This window comes from Chiloscyllium plagiosum, unplaced genomic scaffold (genome assembly GCF_037043375.1).
Source record: "Chiloscyllium plagiosum isolate Xiang-an unplaced genomic scaffold, Cpla_swu_hap1 HiC_scaffold_48, whole genome shotgun sequence".
Taxonomy (NCBI): domain Eukaryota; kingdom Metazoa; phylum Chordata; class Chondrichthyes; order Orectolobiformes; family Hemiscylliidae; genus Chiloscyllium; species Chiloscyllium plagiosum.
In genome coordinates, this window is record NW_028270186.1 from 34,653,480 (window position 1) to 34,671,823 (window position 18,344).

Below are 18,344 nucleotides of genomic sequence, written 5' to 3' on the forward strand. Positions count from 1 at the left end.
TGTCAGCGGAAGACCAATGGAAAGGCAGGGGCAGAGCTGGAGGACCTGGCGGGGCATTTGGTCCTCCGACCAATCAGAGTAAATGAGGGACGGGACTAGACTATACCACGTGATCATCCTCACGGTGGGCCGGATGTGCGGGACGTGTGGATGGAGAGCTGTTGGTCAGGAAAGAAATAAACAGCAGGAAGTTGGACGGAAATGTTGTTGGTATGGGCTGAGAGGTTTTACAAATATTTGATGCACATCGGAAAATACAAATTTGAAACCTACAGTCCCGTTTTTGCAGTAAAGTTGTAAAAAACCTCATCGTGTTATTGCCGCCATCTTAATTCGGGGCAAAGATTCACTGGACACGAGCGCGGCCGCCAGCTTTGTCGGGGGCAAAGTTCAGAGGTAGCCCTCCCTGGTCGAGAGTCATAGGGCAGGATTTACACAGAGCACATTCAAACCCAGAGAAATGGATTTTTTTTTCTGGATTTGTTTCTTCATCCATTTAAATGATTTGGATGTGAACAGAGCCGGTACGGTTCGTAAGTTTGCAGATGACACCAAAATTGGAGGTATTGTGGACAGTGATAAAGGTTGTCTCAGAATACAATGGGATATTGATCAGATGGGCCAATGAGCTGCGCAGTTGCAGATAGGGTTTAATTTAGATAAATGTGAGGTGCTGCATTTTAGAAAAGCAAACCAGAGCAGGACTCACACTGAATTGTAAGGTCTTGGAGAGTCTTGCTGAACAAAGAGACCTTGGAGTGCATGTTCATAGTTCCTTGAAAGTAGAGTCACAGGTAGATAGGATAGTGAAGAAATTGTTTGGGATTCTTCGCTTCGTTGGTCAGAGCATGGAGTAAAGGAGCTGTACAGGACATTGGTTAGGCCACTTTTGGAATATGGTATGCAATTCTCGTCTCCCTCTTATCAGAAAGAGGCACAGAAACAAGGAAGGTTTGAGAATTGATTTTTTAAGGATGTTGCCAGGGTTGGAGGATTTGAGTTGCAGAGAGAGGCATAATAGGCTGGGGCCATTTTCCCTGGAGTGTCATAGGCTGAGGTGTGATGTTGAAGAGGTTTATAAAATCGTGAGGGTCATGGATAGCGTAAATAGACAAGGTGTTTACCCTGGGGTGTTGGAGCCCAGAACTAGAGGATGCAGGTTTAGGGTGAGAGGGGAAAAATCAAAAGGAGCGTAAAGGGCAACCAAAATTGTAACATTTAAAAGGCATTTGAATAGGAAGGGTTCAGAGGAATGTCGGTCAAGTGCTGGCAAATGGGAATAGTTTAGGTTAGAATATCTGGTTTGCATAGATGGGTTGGACTGAAGAGTCTGTTTTTGTGCCAGACATCTGACTGTGGGATCATAAAAGTGAACACTGCTCTGATTCACCTCTGGGCTCCTTGATGTCCACATGTATGTTATTTAGCTTCCTCAGTCTCTCATGAGTGTATTTTGCCATGTTTTGTATTTTACTACTACGTTCACAGACCTTTTTATAAATGGATTGTCCACTGCTGCCCAACTCCTGACTCCATTATCAGGTTATTTTTTCAACAATATATTTGACAGTCAAGAATTCTTTTTTCCAATAGTGAGTGGATTTTTTTTCCATTTCTTACAGTCAAATTCGGCACCATTTTCATTCCCTATAATTCATATTGCACTCCCTGAAACATTATGTGTATTTCTCCTTCCAGAGATACCAGTGATCATTGCCAAAGCCGTGTTGCCTGTGGACAGGGTGATGTTCGACTTCCTTGTACAGCTGCAGTTTGAATGGTGAAGGCGTTCCCACAACGTGGTTAGGTAAGAGACATTACAGATTATTCACTCAGCGATAGTGAAAAGTAGAAGATATCTGTACAAATCAACATGTTTTTAATTTCACAAAAAATGTTGAGAACTTTTGACATACGGCCACAGCTGGAGAATATCATGTCCGGTGACCAAAACCATTGCCAAATAAGCAATTTTTCAGGAATGCCTTAAAGAAAGAAAGCAGATCTTAGAGGGTGGGAATTCCAGACCGTGTTGCCTTGGAATCTATAGACACAGTCACACAGCTGAACTCAAAAATAAACACATCATTGGGAGTCTAAACTAAAATGAGTTGTTGAGATGTGAAAGGGTGTGTGGTGCAGGGAGATAGGAATGATTACAGCCAGGAATTTAGTCAAGGGTGTGAAAGTAAATTGTTGTTGCTTATAAATGGGAGCCTTTTGATGGATCAGCAAGTTCTGGTACAAGTGAGCACTTGGGCGGTAGAGTTTTCAATATTCTGGATATTATAGGGAGGGTGATTGTGGGATTCTGGCCAGGAGTGGGTTTACATAATGAAATCTAGAGTTAACAAAAGGAATGAAGGAGTGTTTCAGTAAATGAGCTGAGGCTGTGGTGAGGTCAGGTGATATCACTGAAGTCGAAATAGTGATCTTGGAGTGGGACTGGGATGTCAACCTCAGCTCTGGGATTCAGCTGTTTGTCAGTTTGTGAATCAAGTCTGTAACAAGCTCAGAAGCTGATTGGCCCTGGAAGAACCCAAACTGGGTGTCACTGAGCAGGTTATTGTGAGCATGTGCTTGACAGCACTGTTGATGACAACGTCTATCACTTCACTGCTGAGCGAGTGTGGTCTGATGGAGGGAAATTGGCTGGGTTGGATGTGTCCTGCGTTTTTGTGTTGAACAACACTGGGAAACATTTCCCAGTGTCAGTAGGTGCCAGTGCTGGAGCACTACTTGTCTTGGTGAGCAGCAAGTTCTGCAGCACAGCCATCAGTACTATTGCCACAATGCTGGCAGGGCCCATAGCCTTTACACTACTTCTCCATTTCTTGATCTGATTTGAAATGAGTTTTCAACCAATTCGATTCACATCTGTGATGTCATGGACAAATGGAGAAGGCTCATCCACTTGGCACTGCTGGCTGAAAATTGCTGCAAATGCTATCGTCTTATCTGTTGCATGGATGTGTGAGGCCCCTCCATCAGTAAGGGTGGGGATATCTGTGATGCTTCCTGCAGTGAGTTGTTTAATTGTCCATCACATTTCCTGACTAGGTGTGGCAGAACTGCAGAGCTCAGATCTGATCCATTGGTTGTTGGATCACATAATTCTATTTGGTGTTGCTTGTACTGTAGCTTCAGCAAATTTTCACCACATTTTTAGGTATCTCTGGTATTGCTCCTGACATGCCCTGCAGAGCTCTCCATAGAACTCGGGTGATTCCCCTGGCTTGATGTTAATGGTTGAGTGGGGGATATCAGGCCATGAGATTTCAGATTGGGCTGGAGTACAGTTCTGCATTGTTGTTGGCCCACAGTGAGGCGGAAGTTGCAGGGTCAAGAGGGCTGATTGTGTTGTTGTATTTTCCGGTACATTGGCAGATGTAATGTGGTCCATCCAGTTTCATTCCTTGTTTGAGACTGTGCAGTGATGAATACAGTGAGTGATTTGGTGGGCCACTGTAAGGAATGCAACTTTTAAAAAAAAGGCTTTGTGATTTACACATGAAAGAAGTGAAACTCTCATGGTATTCGAACAGATGAAAGATTCAACAGACAATCAAGGTATTGTTCAATGGATAACTTCAGTTACATCACACTGTAAATTTTTGCTATAAATTCTGTGCCTTAGGATTGTGCCCTCCACAATCACCTGATGAAGGAGCGGCGCTCCGAAAGCTAGTGTGCTTCCAATTAAACCTTTTGGACTATAACCTGGTGTTGTGTGATTCTTAACTGAGAATATGACAGCACTACTAACAGGGCTGCATGTAAACACGCTCAGTCCAGTTAATCAATACATTCGGAAGGATTTCCTCCAAGTTTGACACACTATTAGTCAAAACCGTCAACTTCAACCTGCAATGATGCTCTTAACAAAAACTTCAGGCTGACACAAAGCTCCCCACCCCACTGCAATGTGGTAACTGGGGCCGGCCCAGGAATTGAAACTGGGACACTTGCGGACTGTGATCTCAAAGGAAGGGAGCAAACACAATTCTGACAGGTTAGTCCTCAAAGATGAGTAGCAAGTTTGAGACAAGGCAGGTGGTATGTCATCTTGCACTTAGCTTAATTGCATTTCTTATTTACAATCGTGTTTTGCAAAGTATAAAGAACCAGTTTGTTTTCCATGGTTGGGGAGTTTTATCCTCGTTGATCACCGTTGCTGTCTCTCGCTCCCCAAGTAAAATCATAGGATCTATAAGAAAACAATAAACTGCAGGTGCTGGAGATCTAAACCCCAGAAACAATGTGCTGGAGAAACTCAGCAGTTCTGAGGGCATTGGTGAAGAGAAAAACATGATACATTTCAAGTTCACTGACTCTTCGTCTGAATGGACAAAAGGTCACTGGACTTGGAACTTACAATGTTTTTCCCCCTCAGAGGGGCTGCTGGACCTGCGGTTCTTCAGCAATGTGCTTTCTATAGTGAACTTTATTTACAAAACAGATCGGAAAAATACAAATCTCCAAAAGTGAAAGGTTCATTGCAAACATGAGCATAGTTTCCACACTTGAGTTACACAAGCACGCCTCAGTTTTAACTCAAAGTAACATTCCATCTCAAAATTAGCCAAGTTACACCAGTATTAAAGCTCATCCACCCAATGAGGCACTTCAGCACAACATCCTGCAGTGTTGCACACAGCCACCTTTACCAAGGAATGATCACATGTTACAAAATTGAAGGCCAAGAGCATGTCTCTTTAAAGGAGCTGAAGTCAAACTCAATTTTTTTTGAAGGAATTTTATTAAACCTGATTGAACATTTAAATCTGAGCATAATCTTTGTTTTTTTAAACAAAGTTTGTGGGAAAGATCCCACATCGTTTAAAGGTTCAGTTCGGCCTGATACATAGAGCCAAAGGTCAAGCAAACATCACACTGTGCACTCACTTCTACAAATTGTTTATAAAATCATTTGTCACATTAAAGAACTGGACAATAAATGTTACTGTATGCAATAAGAGAGAAGCCTGTGCCAGCAGATTTAGCTTTGGAGGGCAGTGTGTGCGCTTTCTAAATTCTGGGAGCACTTAGGAGACTGCTCCCAGATGGTGATAGTGAGCATATCTGGAACGCACTGTTTAGCTTTGGGAATCCTTGGGAGACAATCTGTGGTTTCAATAGTACTTGGCTTGCGTTGTGGGTGTACAGTAAGCAATTCATAAAGGTACTTATGTATTGTTGTTGACTACCTGCATGGTATTCAAATCTGTCAGGTTGCCTTCAATAGTGTGAATGCATCTTTTGTAAATATTTGGAATATTCCAGAACTGCCCAGTGCTTGGCAAATTCAGGGGGGACAAAAAAATCACTGAGTAATTTGAAATTAACAATCCAAGAGGACCTAACCACTGAAGTATTCAATTCAAATAGTTATATGGATTGCTCACATTTAAAATACCTGTTATCCAGAGAAATGGATCGACTGACAGAATTGGGACCAAATTCCTAGCTGGGGCATGTGAAAGGTGCTTTGATAAAGTCACCTCCATTTACCAACAATAATTTGGCAAGCTCGGAAATTAAAAAAAAACAATACGAGCTTCATTGCTGCTCCAGTCGGGTCCCACGCTCTGACAAAAAAAAAACAATGTTCAGGTTTATTGCATACACTCTGAAACACATGTTCCTTCTATAGATCCTGCAAGTTTCCCCAATGAGCACAGTCCATCCAAATGATGTTGGTAATTTAGGCCAACTCATTCCTTTCCGAGCCTCTATAACCTGAAGAGTGACCAGGAGCAATTATTCCACATATGTGGGAACATTACCAACGAGGATTTTTTTTTCCTTCAGAATTGACTTCCATATATTCAGTGCCCAAAACAGATAGAAAGCTTGTTACCTTTTATAGAGCAATAATTCAGTGGGAGTAAAACGCCAACCTTTTATTGCTTAACAATCAAGCTGCCTAAATTTTAATTATGAACACTTCTTAATAGTTCACTAGATCCTAACGAAACATTTTGTGTGAAACAAATCATATGATACATAGTTATTCAGATGATAAAACAAGTTTGTTCATTGAAGAACCCAGAGGAAAAGGTCATGAAACAATGTGAGTTTGACCTACCTCAATCATCATTTCAAGTGCATTCTCTGCATCAATTCACCTTTTCCTCCTCGAAGTATTCAACTTCTTGAATAATGAAGTCACAGTTGTACAATACAAAATCAGACCCTTCAGTCCAACTTGCCCATGCTGACCAGATATCCAAAATTAATCTAGTCCCATTTGCCAATAGGACATTGTTGTCAATGTGAGTACTGAGTCACAATTAAGTAGAATGGATGGCTTTGAGGTATGTAGAGAAGAGGTGTTGGAAATTCTGGAAAGGGTGAAAATAGATAAGTCCCCTGAGCCTGATGGCATTTATCCTAGGATTCTCTGGGAAGCAAGGGAGGAGATTGCAGAGCCATTGGCCTTGATTTTTATGTCCTCGTTGTCTACAGGAGTAGTGCCAGAAGATTGGAGGCTAGCAAATGTGGTTCCCTTGTTCAAGAAAGGGAGTAGGGATAACCCTAGCAACTATAGGCTGGTGAGTCTCACTTCTGTTGTGGGCAAAATCTGAGAGAAAATTGTAAGGGATAGGATTTATGAACATCTGGATAGGAATAATGTGATCAAGGATAGTCAGCATGGTTTTGTGAAGGGCAGGTCATGCCTCACAAACCTTATTGAATTCTTTGAGAAGGTGACTAAGGAGGTGAACGAGGGGAAAGCAGTAGATGTGGTGTATATGGATTTTAGTAAGGCGTTTGATAAGGTTCCCCATGGTAGACTACTGCAAAAAATACGGAGGTATGGCATTGAGGGTGAGTTGGAGGTTTGGATTAGGAGTTGGCTGGATGGAAGAAGACAGAGGGTAGTAGTTGATGGCAAAGGTTCATCTTGGAGTGCTGTCACTAGCGGTGTTCCGCAAGGATCTGTTTTGGGACCATTGCTGTTTGTCATTTTTATAAATGACCTGGTGGAGGGGTTAGAAGGTTGGGTGAGCAAGTTTGCGGATGATACGAAAGTCGGAGGAGTTGTTGACAGTGAGGAAGGATGTGGCAGGTTACAGCGGGATATAGATAAGCTGCAGAACTGGGCAGAAAGGTGGCAAATGTAGTTCAATGTAGCTAAGTGTGAGGTGATTCACTTTGGTAAGAGTAATAAAAAGATGGGGTACTGGGCTAACGGTCGGATACTTGGTAGTGTGGATGAGCAGAGGGATCTTGGTGTCCATGTACACAAATCTTTGAAAGTTGCCACCCAGGTAAATAGTGCGGTGAAGAAGGCATATGGCGTACTGGCTTTTATTGGTAGAGGAATTGAGTTCCGGAGTACTGAGGTCATGTTGCAGTTGTATAAGACTCTGGTGCGGCCACATCTGGAGTATTGTGTGCAGTTTCGGTCGCCATACTATAGGAAGGATGTGGAGGCACTGGAACGGGTGCAGAGGAGGTTTACCAGGATGTTGCCTGGTATGGTAGAAAGATCGTATGAGGAAAGGCTGAGGCACTTGGGGTTGTTTTCATTGGAGAAAAGAAGGTTTAGGGTGACTTGATAGAGGTGTGTAAGATGATTAGGGGTTTAGATAGGGTCGACAGTGAGAATCTTTTTCCACGTATGGAGTCAGCTATTACAAGGGGGCATAGCTTTAAATTGAGGGGGGGGGGGGGGGGTAGGTATAGGACAGATGTTAGGGGTAGGTTCTTTACTCAGCGAGTCGTGAGTTCATGGAATTCCCTGCCAGTAGCAGTGGTGGTCTCTCCCTCATTATGGGCATTTAAGCGGGCATTGGATTGGCATATGGAGGATAGTGGGCTCGTGTAGGTTAGGTGGGCTTGGATCGACGCAACATCGAGGGCCGAAGGGCCTGTACTGCGCTGTATTCTTCTATTTTCTATTTGTTCCATATCCATCTTAAACCCTTTCTAAATATTATCAGTTTACTTCACTTTATCAGCACTTGAAATACTGACTTTTTTTTCTCCCAACTTTAGTTATATGAATGAACTTATGATTTCTTTACGTTAATTTTGTAATCCTTCACAAAGAAACAAGTGAGAACAACATATAGCTGAGTGCAAAAAAAAATACTGCAGCTGCGCGACATCTGGGAACAGTCTAAAGTTGAGACACCAATACTGCACAAGTTTGTCAGCACGGTTTCAATTACTGACAATAATTTAGTAATGTCTTAGCCTTCACATAGTTAAGGTAAATGTGAGATATCTGATTTTCATGAATTGGTTCCTATTGCAATTTGATCAACAAAAAATATTCTTGGTTTAATCTCCTCAAAGAAGAAAGTGACGACCAAAGAAGCTGGACATCAGAATCGAAAAGTGTCCTGCTGGAAAAGCACAGCAAGTCAGACAGCATCCGAGAAGCAGGAGAGTTAATGTTTCGGGCATAAGCCCTTCATCAGGAGAAACAGGCTTCAGAAAAATAACTGGCATAGACTTATGCCAATACATACGTAGAAGGGTCAGAACATGTTACTATCAGATTAGAGACTAATTTCAGATTTGGTACCATTCAGTGCAACATTTCAGTATGATATTTATATATGTACCTAAAAGAGAAGTTGTCTAAAATTACAAGCTCTAGAATGATTATAGAATTAAACCTGGAAATAAAGCTGGTGAACAAGAATGGCAAAGTAAAGTCCCATCAGTATCGCCTTGGGCAGTGTCAAGTAAGAATTTGAGAGCAGAGTTGCCACTTTGGTGTAATCTTCAGTCTGGCCAAATTGCAGCAAAAAGCTGTTCAATTTTATCTGCAAACTGTTGAATGCAAAATCCTCCTTGCACAATAATGAGGCAGCATTTTGGGATGTCATTTTAAAAATATATTATTTTCAAAGTTACTCACAATTAAGAGTGATCACTCGGTGCTGTCTGCATAACACACTATGAAAAGGAATTAACAGAAAAAAAAGCATTATAACCCAAATTCATAGTCACAAATTCATTGATTATTGCATGGGTCCAGCATTTATGAGTAATCTATTTTTAAAAATAAATACAGATACATTTACTCACTATATTTGAGTACAATCAAGTTTCTTACTGAACAGTGACAGGATTGGACAGAGTCCACATGGATTTAAGAGAGGGGAATCATACTTAGCAAATCTACTGAAAGAACCTACAGAGTCGAATATTAAAGTAAGAAATTGCAGGACATTTAGAAAAGTTTATCATTAAACATGGTAGACTGGGGTTTGTGAAAGAGAAACTATATTTGACAAATTTGCGACAGTTCATTGAGGAGATAACAGGCAGGGCTGATAAAGGGTAATCCAATGATGTTCTGTATTTGGATTTTAAAAATGCAAATGATAAGGTGCTACATAAAAGTTAATTGCACAATTTAGGAGCTCATGGTATCGGGGTAATGTATTAGCGTGGATTGGGGATTGCTGGAAATGTGTTGCTGGAAAAGCGCAGCAGGTCAGGCAGCATCCAGGGAACAGGAGAATCGACGTTTCGGGCATAAGCCCTTCTTCAGGAATGAGGAAAGTTTGTCCAGCAGGCTAAGATAAAAGGTAGGGAGGAGGGACTTGGGGGAGGGGCGTCGGAAATGTGATAGGTGGAGAGAGGTCAAGGTGAGGGTGATAGGTCAGACTGGGGTGGGGGCGGAGAGGTCGGGAAGAAGATTGCAGGTTAGGAAGGCGGTGCTGAATTTGATGGATTTGACTGAGACAGGGTGGGGGGAGGGAAAATGAGGAAACTGGTGAAATCCGAGTTCATCCCTTGTGGTTGGAGGGTTCCTAGCCGGAAGATGAGGCGTTCTTCCTCCAACCGTCGTTTTGTTGTGGTCTGGCGATGGAGGAGTCCAAAGACCTGCATATCCTTGGTGGAGTGGGAGGGGGAATTGAAATGTTGAGCTACAGGGTGGTTGGGTTGGTTGGTCCGAGTGTCCCAGAGGCGTTCTCTGAAACGCTCCGCAAGTAGCCGGCCTGTCTCCCCAATATAGAGGAGGCCACATTGGGTGCAGAGGATGCAATAGATGATATGTGTGGAGGTGCAGGTGAATCTGTGGCGGATATGGAAATTTCCTTTGGGGCCTTGGAGGGAGGTGAGGGGGGAGGTGTGGGCGCAAGTCTTGCACCTCCTGCGGTTGCATGGGAAGGTGCCGGGAGTGGAGGTTGGGTTGGTGGGGGGTGTGGATCTGACGAGGGAGTCACGGAGGGAGTGGTCTTTACCGAATGCTGATAGGGGAGGGGAGGGAAATATATCCTTGGTGGTGGGGTCCGTTTGGAGGTAGCGGAAATGACGGCGGATGATGCGCTGTACATGGAGATTGGTGGGGTGGTAGGTGAGGACCAGTGGGGTTCTGTCCTGGTGGCGGTTGGAGGGGCGGGGTTCAAGGGCGGAGGAGCGGGAAGTGGAAGAGATGCGGTGAAGGGCATCGTCGACCACGTCGGGGGGGAAATTGCGGTCCTTGAAGAAGGAGGCCATCTGGGTTGTACGTTTTTGAAACTGGTCCTCCTGGGAGCAGATGCGGCGGAGTCGAAGGAATTGGGAGAATGGGATGGCGTTTTTACAGGGGGCAGGATGGGAGGAGGTGTAGCCCAGGTAGCTGTGGGAGTCGGTCGGTTTGTAGTAGATGTCCGTGTTGATTCGGTCGCCTGAGATAGAAATAGAAAGGTCGAGGAAGGGGAGGGAGGAATCTGAGACTGTCCAGGTGAATTTGAGGTCGGGGTGGAAGGTGTTGGTGAAGTGGATGAACTGTTCAACCTCCTCGTGGGAGCACGAGGCAGCGCCGATACAGTCATCGATGTAGCGGAGGAAAAGGTGGAGGGTGGGGCCAGTGTAGTTGCGGAAGATGGACTGTTCCACATATCTTACGAAGAGGCAGGCACAGCTGGGGCCCATGCGGGTGCCCATGGCTACTCCTTTCGTTTGGAGGAAGTGGGAGGATTGGAAAGAGAAGTTGTTCAGGGTGAGGACCAGTTCAGTCAGTCGAAGGAGGGTGTCAGTGGAAGGGTACTGGTCGGTCCGGCGGGAAAGAAAGAAGCGGAGGGCTTTGAGTCCTTCGTGATGGGGGATGGAGGTGTACAGGGACTGGATGTCCATGGTGAAAATAAGGCGTTGGGGACCCGGGAAGCGAAAATCATGGAGCAGGTGGAGGGCATGGGTGGTGTCCCGAACGTAGGTGGGGAGTTCTTGGACTAAGGGGGACAGGACGGTGTCAAGGTACGCAGAGATGAGTTCGGTGGGGCAGGAGCAGGCGGAGACAATGGGTCGTCCGGGGCAGTCAGGTTTGTGGATGTTGGGCAGGAGGTAGTAACGGGAGGTGCGGGGTTGTGGGACTATGAGGTTGGAGGCGGTGGATGGGAGATCCCCCGAGGTGATGAGGTTATGGACGGTCTGGGAGATGATGGTTTGGTGGTGGGGGGTGGGGTCATGGTCAAGGAGGCAGTAGGAGGAGGTATCTGCGAGCTGGCGTTTGGCATCAGCGGTGTAGAGGTCGGTGCGCCAAACTACTACCGCGCCTCCCTTGTCTGCTGGTTTGATAGTGAGGTTGGGGTTGCAACGGAGTGAGTGGAGGGCTGCGCGTTCCGAGGGTGAGAGGTTGGAGTGGGTGAGTGGGGTGGGGGAGTTCAGGTGGCGGTTAATATCGCGGCGGCAGTTGGCTATGAAGAGGTCGAGGGCAGGTAGGAGGCCAGCACGGGGTGTCCAGGTGGATGGGGTGTGTTGGAGGCGGGAGAAGGGGTCGTCAGAGGGTGGGCGGGAGTCTTGGTTAAAGAAGTGGGCACGGAGGCGAAGGCGGCGGAAGAATTGTTCGATGTCACGCCGCGTGTTGAATTCATTAATCCGGGAGCGTAGGGGAATGAAGGTGAGGCCTCTGCTGAGGACTGATTGGGGATTGGTTAAGCACACTGGCTGTTGCTGAGTCCTCACTTGCAGTGCTGTATACAATGATAGCTCCCATATTTAATAAAGGATAAACCACATCGGAGACCATTCAAAAAAGATTCACTTAGCTGCTTCGAGGACGAAAGGGTTGACCTATCAAGAATAGATAAGCAGGGGTGATCTTACGGAAACAAGATTCTGAGGAGCTTGAAAGGGTAGATGTTGACTAGATCTAGCACTAGTGAAGTCTCAAACCAGGGGACATTACATAAGGGAACATTCATTTTAGAAAAAGTAAAGATTTTTTTTTCTCTCAGTGAATGGCTAAATTTTCTCGCCCAAACAATTGTGAAAGTAAAATGTGGGAGGGGAATGGTTGGGTTACTCTTCGGAGGGTTGTTCTGGCTTGTTGGGCTGAAGGGCCTGTTTCCACACATTAGGGAATCTATGATTCTATCTCAAATTATTTTAAAAGAGTGCAGATAGATTTTTGAAATATTGAGCAGTTGAAGGCGATGTGGATCAAGCATAAAAGAGGTGTTGAGGTCTGGGTTGGCCCAGCCATGATCTGATAGAATGGGGGAACAAGCTGAAGGGAATGAATGCCCTACTCCTGCTCCGATTCCTTGAGGCTCTGTTTCATGTTTTTTTTTTATCTCCAAAGAAGAGCGTGATACAATGTGCTAAAGATCTCATGTGAAAATGGGGTATTTATGTACTGATTCAGATGGCATTGATTCATCAATCACAGCTATACAGTCATGAGTAGGAAGGCAATTCCCTCCATGAATAAAGGAAATCTACTGGAGAGCTCACACAAATGGAATTCTTACCCTCAGCAAATTGTCCCATCACATTACCCAACATATCAGCTAAAGCAGGACACACTGTGCATGCTGTTGCCAACAAAGTGACCACCGGGTGATTGATGTCAGCACCGGACCAATGAAAGGATGGTGGGCGGAGCTGGATGACCTAGCGGTATGTTGGTCCTCCAACCAATCAAAGTGACTGAAGGGCGGAGCTAAACTAAACCATGTGATCACCCTCGCGCGCGGCGCAGAGTCGCTGTAATGAATGCTCGGGAAGTTATGGAAAGAAAGGATACGGTAAGGAAAGAAATAAACAGGGAAACGGGAGAAAAACTGTATTGCCATGAGCGGAGAGGTTTTACAAACAAATTGTGCACGTCGGAAAATACAAATTTGAGCGTCCCAGTCCCGTGTTTGCAGTAAATGGGGAATTGCCTCTGCGCGGCTGCAGGCCTGAGTGAGCGCCGCCATCTTTATTCAGGACAACGATTCACTGGACATGTGCGGAGCCGCCATCTTTGTAGGGGGCAAGGTGCAGCTAGGCGCATGTGCAGCCTTTCTCAGTACAGAGTCATTGGGATCAGAGCAGCCAATACAGCTCTGATTCACCTCTGGCCTCCCTCATGGCCACTTTGTCAATATCTAGCTTCCTCAGTCTCGAACCATGGGTGTATTTTTGGTCTGTTTACTACTGTATTATTACTTTTTTCGACCCTTTGTAAATGAGTTTTTCACTGCGGCCCAGCGCCTGACCATGTACTGCTCTATTATCAGATTACTTTTTTCTTGAATATTTTTGACAGTCAAGAATTCTTTTTTCCAACAAGCAAGTGTATTTTCCTTCCATTTCTGACTATCAAATTCTGCACCATTTTCATTCCCTGTAATCCATTTTGCACTCCCTGAAACATCAACTGTGTTTCTCCTTCCACAGATACCAGTGATTAATGCCAAAGCCCTGTTGCTTGTGGAGAGGGTGATGTTTGACTTACTTGTACAGCTGCAGTTTGTGTGGTGAAGGTGCTCCTACAATGTGGTTGGGTAAGTGGCATTATAGATTATACATTCAGCAACAGTGTTGATTTGAAAATAATGTCTAAATCAGCAACAGTTTGTATTTTTATTATCATGCTTATAATTTCACAAAAGTACTATTGAGAACTTTAGTTATAAGACCAGAAATGGAGATATTAGGTCAGGTGACCAAAAGCATTGCCAAAAAACAGGTTTTGAGGGATGTCTTAAAGGTGGAAAGCAGACCTGTGAGGTTTTGGCTGTGAATTTCAGACTATGCTGCTTCAGCAACTGTAGAAACATCCACACAGGTGAAGTAATGAATTAACAAATGGTTGGGAGTCTTGAAGAAAATGAGTTGTCGAGGTCTCAATGTGTGTGTGTTGCAGGGAGCTAGGGATGATCACAGCCAGGAATTAAATCAAGTGTGAGAATTCTAAATTGAGGGATATTGGCCAGGTGCTGGCAGGTGAGACTAGATTGGGTTGGGGTATCTGGTCGGCATGGACGGGTTGGACCGAAGGCTCTGTTTTCTTGCTGTACATCTCTATGGCTGTATGCTGTTGATTATAATAAGGAGCCTTTTGATGAATCAACAAGCAGAGATTTAGACTTTCTTGAGATTACAGGGAGGTTAAATGTGGGAAGCTGGGCCTGAGTATGTTTGGAAAATGAAGTCTGGAGATAACACAAGGTGGATGAAAGTATATGAGCTGAGACAAGGGTGGAATCAGCTAGAAATAGTGGTCTTGGAGTGGGACTGAGTTATCACACTCACCTCACCTCTGGGATTCAGCTGGTTGTCAGGTTGTGAATCAGGGCGGTAACACAATTGGGAGCTGAGTGGCCCTGGTGGAGCCTAAAGTGAGTGTCACTCAGCTGGCTGTTGCTGAGCAGCTGCTGCTTGGTAGCCCTGTTGATGACATCTTCCATCACTTTACTGCTGATTGAGTGTGGACTGATAGATGTAAATTTCCTGGGTTGGATTGCCCTGTGCTTTTGTGTTGAACATCCCTGGGCAATGTTCCACATTGTCGGCAGATGCCAGTGCTGGAGCAGTACGTGACTTGGTGGGTGGCAAGTTCTGGAGCACAAGCCATCAGTATTATTGCCAGAATATTGGCAGGGCCCGTAGCTTTTGCACTACTTAACCATTTCTTGATGTTATTCAAACTTAATCGAACTGGCTTAAAACTCACATCTGTGATGTTAGAAACCACTGGAGAAGGCTAAGATGGATCATCCCACTTTGCACTTCTGGCTGCAGATTGCTGCAAATGCTGTCATCTTGTCTGGTGCATGGGTATGTGAGGCCCCTCCATCAGTAAGGGTGGGATTTCTGTGATGCTTCCTCCAGTGAGTTGTTTAATTGTCCATCATCGTTCACAACTGGGTGTGGCAGAACTGCAGAGTTCCGATCTGTTCCATTGGATGTTGGATCACTTAGCTCTGTTGCTTGCTGCTGATGCTGTTTGATATGCAGGTAGTTCTGTTTGACAGCTTCACCAGGTTGGCCCTTCCGTTTTAAGTCTGCCTGGCGCTGCTCATGGCATGCCCTCCTTTCCTGTCCATTGTGATGGGTGAGAGCAGGATTTACAAACCCATGAGATTACAGATTGTGCTGGAGTACAGTTCTGCTGCTGTTGATGTCCCACAGTGCCTCAGAGATATCCAGTTTGAGATCCTACATCTCTTCAAAGTCTGTCCCATTTGGAACGGTGATAGTGTCATTCAACACAATGGAGGTTTTTCTCAACTTTAAGGCAAGACTTTGTCTACAAAAGAATGTGTGATGGTCGCTCGTACTGATACTGTCATGGCCAGATGTATCTGCAGCTGGTCAATTCATAACAATGAGATCAAGTATGTTTTACACTCTTGTTGGTTCCCTCACCACCCGCTGCAGACTCAGTTGAGCAGCTATTTCCTTTAGGATCTGACTAGCTCAGTGAGTAATTCTGTTGCAGAGCTAGTCTCGATTGTGGATATTGAAATCCTGTACCCAGAGTACGTTTGACATCATTTTACTTCCTCAGTGCTTCCTCCAAATGTTGTTCAACATGAAGGAGAACTGATCCATCAGCCAAGGGAGGACGGTACGTGGTAATCGGCAGGAGCCATGAGACTTCCTGGTCTCCGGAGCCAATGCTGTGTACTCCCAGGGCAAATCCTCCCTGTCTGTACACCACTGTGCCACCACCTCTGCCTGGTCTGTCCTGCCGGTGGGACAGGACATATCCAGAGATTTCAGGAGAAAGTGAAGACTGCAGATGCTGGAGATCAGAGTCAAGAGTCTGGTGCTGGAAAAGCACAGCAGGTCAGGCTGATGAAGGGCTTAGGCTCAACGCCGATTCTCCTGCTCCTCGGATGCTGCCTGACCTGTTGTGCTTTTCCAGCACCACACTCTCGATATCTAGGGATGGTGATGGTAGTGTCTGGTCATTGTCTGTAAGGGATGATTCCGTGAGTATGAGTATGTCAGGCTGTTCCTTGACTAGTCTGTGAGACAGCTCTCCACATTTTGGCACCAAAAACCATATGTTAGTGAGGAGGACGTTGCACCATTGAGAGGGCTGATTCTGTGGTTGTAATTTCTGGTGCCTTGTTAGTTGCCAACTGGTCCATCCAGTTTCATTCCTTTATTGAGACTTTGCAGTGATGAATACAGTGAGTAGCTGGCTGGGCCGGTGTCAGGTTGGCAGGATTTTTTTCGCCATTGACAATGGTTCCATGGAGATCAGGAGATTCCTAACACTTTTTTCTCTTGAATTCAGATTCCACCATCTGCCAAGACGGGATTCGAACCAGGACTTCAGTCATTTGTTTTAATATTCTGGATAAAAGCTAAATACATCAGGTTTGTTCACTCATTTTAAATATCACTAACCCTGCTTTTGTTTCTTTGTAAAACACTGTCCATCATCCTGTCTCCTCCATCCTCCCCTCCAACAACGAGTGAGGAGCACGTGGAGTTTCTCTGTCACTAAGACTAAGATAATCCGATCTGCTGCTTCTCTCCCTCCCACTAGCCCACTGAGCCAAACTGCCTCACGTGGTGTTCCTGGTTTTTGTCCTAAACCTACATCTTTCTCCAGTCTCTTGTCAAGCCTTATCAGAGCTCATCTTGATCCTTTACCCTAATCTCGCTAAACTCACTTTCCAACTCTCTTTCCTCCGCTGCCGCCTCATCACTCCCCCTCTCCAATTCATATATATTGTTCCTTGTTCTGTCTGTTGGTCTTTTTTGGTTATGTCCTTCTCTCCCATTCTGTGAAAAACGAATATTTGACCTCACCGTTGTTGGAAAATCCTGCTCCATCTCCACTCTCCCTTTCCTTTCTGAATTCCTTGCATTTGGTGTCCCTCAACGATCTATCTTTGGTCTCTCCTGTATCTCACGTACATAGTGCCAGGAGGTGATATCGTCCAAAAACACTGTGTTAGGTTTGACATATACACTGACAATACCCAGCTCTCCCTCCCCATCATCCCTCTCCATTATTCCACTGTTACTCAGTTACCAAACTGCTTACCACATTGCCACTACTCGATTAGGTGCAGTTTCCTCCAATGAAACATTGTCACGGTTAAACCCATTGCCTTACCTTTACCTTTCTGCTGAGCCCCTCCTTCCCACTGGAAACTCTCTGAGGCAGAACGACACTCTTCACAATATTGCTGTTATATCTGACCCCAAGGTGACCTTCTGATCAGATATCCACACAATCACACCAGGAATTCCAATCTCTTAAACTTTGCTTTTCTCCACCTCACCCCAGCTCCATTGCCACTGATACCCCTTACCCGCGTCTGTGTCGCCTTAAACTTGAATCCAAAACAGAACTCTTGATTTCGTGACTCAGAATCTGGTTTCAGACATCCCTCTCAGTATTTACCCTCGGGCACATCCTCTCAGTATTTATCCTGTCAAACCCCTTAAGAATCCCATCTGTCTCAATGAGATCACCTCTCTTTCTCCAAAATCCAGTGAGTAGAGTCCCAACCTTTTCAGCCTTTATTTAAAAGATAATCCCTCCAAACCAGGAATCATCTCATTGAATCTTCCTTGAAATGCCTCCAATAAAGTGACACATTTCCTTATCTAAAGGGTCCAACACTGCTCTCATTACTGCAGATATGGTGGTGTCACCAGCACTTACACACGTTACTCTCAGGTATATACTCCAAACTCTAGTACTGAGAACCTTTGAAACAAAACATTCCATTCCCCTTCCTGATTCCCTGTTGTAACTGTGTGGTAGCTTTCTGTGTTTCCTGAACAATTACCCCTGGTCCCTTTGTGGTGCAGTTTTCTACAGTTTCCACCATTTAAATAGTACTTTGTTCTTTTATTATCTCCTCCAAAATGAGCAACTTCCCATTTTCCCAAGTTACACCCCATTTGGCAACTTGTTGCCCCCTTCTCCTGTACATCTCTCACTTTTCATAATCCTCTTAGACCTTACAGTTATGCCTTTTCTAGGAGATATCCCCCCTTCCCATTCTTACAAACGTTTACTGGGAGCACTGGACAGTGGGAAGCAGACAGAGTTGCTATCTTTTTAGGGATACGGTTTGGAGTGATTGCGAGGATCCTCATACCCATTGGTCAGGGTGGAGACAACTTGCCCATCGTTAGGCATTAGC

At 44.9% G+C, this 18,344-nt stretch overlaps 1 long non-coding RNA gene across 2 annotated transcripts in view; it reads left to right on the forward strand.

Annotated features, from left to right (window-relative positions):
• The first annotated feature begins 1,706 nt into the window (after positions 1-1,706).
• LOC148135814 (uncharacterized) overlaps positions 1,707-18,344 on the forward strand; it is a 40,330-nt gene continuing 23,692 nt past the window's right edge. Inside the window, exons 1-3 of one of the 2 annotated variants that reach the window (XR_015754869.1) lie at positions 1,707-1,807; positions 13,618-13,724; positions 16,472-16,554. This is a non-coding gene — a long non-coding RNA (uncharacterized LOC148135814). Of the gene's footprint in view, positions 1,808-13,298; positions 13,510-13,617; positions 13,725-16,471; positions 16,555-18,344 lie in introns of those variants that run through there. The other variant, XR_015754868.1, reaches the window with a different exon arrangement.